This window comes from Cicer arietinum, chromosome 6 (assembly GCF_000331145.2).
Source record: "Cicer arietinum cultivar CDC Frontier isolate Library 1 chromosome 6, Cicar.CDCFrontier_v2.0, whole genome shotgun sequence".
NCBI lineage: Eukaryota > Viridiplantae > Streptophyta > Magnoliopsida > Fabales > Fabaceae > Cicer > Cicer arietinum.
The window spans coordinates 39,631,566-39,633,884 of NC_021165.2; positions in this window are offsets into that span (position 1 = coordinate 39,631,566).

Sequence of the window (2,319 nt, forward strand, 5' to 3'; positions counted from 1 at the left end):
AGAACCGTTATCATTAATGATGGAGGAAGAACCGTTATCAATAATGATGGAGTAACAATGAATGTCGAATAACTGATAAATGGTATTTATTGTATTGTAATTTGTAACTTATGACATATGAATAGTTCTACCAAATATTATATTAAAAAAATGTAATAAAAAATAAATTGCAAGTATGATAATAAGAAAGAGGAAGAGTATTTGTTAGATATGTTACATCAGATTTCTTTTGATGTGACAATATTAATATATAATATTTTCTCTAAGTCCATATCAGTAATGAGTATAATAACAAAAAAATATAAAAACAAATTGTTGGTCTAACTCTAAATTATATCTCTCTATTTGATTTAAATATTAATTTTACTTATCTAATAAGTGACATGTGATATATGTTGTAGATATTATAGATTTCATTAAAAAATATTTTTTTTTCAGCAATGATACTATGTAATATTTAATTTGAAGATGTTTATGGATGAATAACCGTTATCAATAATAATGGAGGAGCAATGAGTGTCAAATAATTGATATTTATTTTATTGTAATTTATAACTTATGACACATGAAGAGTTTCACAAAATATTATATGAAAAAAATGTATAAAAATTGTACTAAAAACAAATTGCAATAAAAAAGAGGAAGAATATTTGTTAGATGTGCCACATTAGATTTTTTTTGATGTGGCAACATATGAATGAGGTGGCATAATATTTTGAATTGTAGGAGTCTATTTTAATATATATAAAGATAAAGATGTGATATATGTTGTAGATATTATAGATTTCATTAAATTTTTTTTTTTTCAGCAATCATAATATGTAATATTTAATTTGAAGATGTTTATGGATGAATAACCGTTATCAATAATAATGGAGGAGCAATGAGTGTCAAATAATTGATATTTATTTTATTGTAATTTATAACTTATGACACATGAAGAGTTTCACAAAATATTATATGAAAAAAATGTATAAAAATTGTAATAAAAACAAATTGCAATAAAAAAGAGGAAGAATATTTGTTAGATGTGCCACATCAGATTTTTTTTTTGATGTGACAACATTTGAATGAGGTGGCATAATATTTTGAATTGTAGGAGTCTATTTTAATATATATAAAGATTACTATTTCTTACTCTGCAAGATCGTTGTCTTTCTCTGAAGTTAATGAAAAGATGCAAGATTACTCCACTAATGTTTTAAATTTTGAATATTTAAACTATGTTTATTGTTTTAGTTAAGTTCAATATATGAATTGGTGTTATTACTTTTGAAAAAATTATATAAATTGGATTTAGTCATAATAGTTATATAACTATGTATTTTAATTATGTGGATGATATTTATGATTTTTCTTTTATTTTAATAAATAAAAAATAGGAAAAAAAATTGAATCATAATTTTTTAATTTAAATTATTAGACTTGCGATGGTTGATAATTTTTTAAATTATTTCCTCTAAATAATTTTTTAAATTATTAAATTGTCTCAAAATGCATATAGCGATAGTTGATAATTTTCGCAATTCTATAGGATCAAATAAAATTGAACATGTCTAACGACGATTTTAATTGTTGCAAAACTTATTTAGAGGCGATTAGAAACTATCGTAAACTAGAATCGTGATGCACAAATCAACGACGGTTGGAGAACTTTAACGTCCATTTATGGTGATTATTATCGTCATAGTTGTCCTTTACAATCGCCGCAAACAATTTTTTTTTGTAGTGAATGCAGTTTTTTCAAAAGTTTAAAAAAAATTTAAAACTTTGGGTGAATGTGAAACTTCTGAAATGCAATTTTTTTTAAAGTTTAATTATGTTTTGAAAATATGGATGAAAGTGAAACTTTCGAAATATAACTTTTTCAAATTTTAATTGTTTTTTTGAAACTTTATATTAATGTAAAACTTCCGAAATACAACTTTTAAAAAGTTTAGACAAATTTCGAAACTAAAAATGAATGTGAAACTTTCATAAATAAAATAAATTCAAAAAACTTTAAACTTTTTTGAATCATTTGATGAATTTGAAACTTTTGAAATGCAATTCTTCAAAAGATTTTTTTTAAAATTTTTCGATATTTTGATGAGTGTAGAACTTCTTAAATACAATTTTTTTCAAAAATTTTAAAAAATTTAGAAACTTTGAATGAACGTAAGACTTTCCAAATGCAATTTCTCCAAAAATTTTAAAAAGTATCCAAACTTTAGATTAATATGAAACTTCTTAAATACAATTTTTTATTTTTTTTTTAATTTTGAAAATCTGGTTGAACAATAAACTTTTAATATAATTCATTAAAACAAATTTAAAATT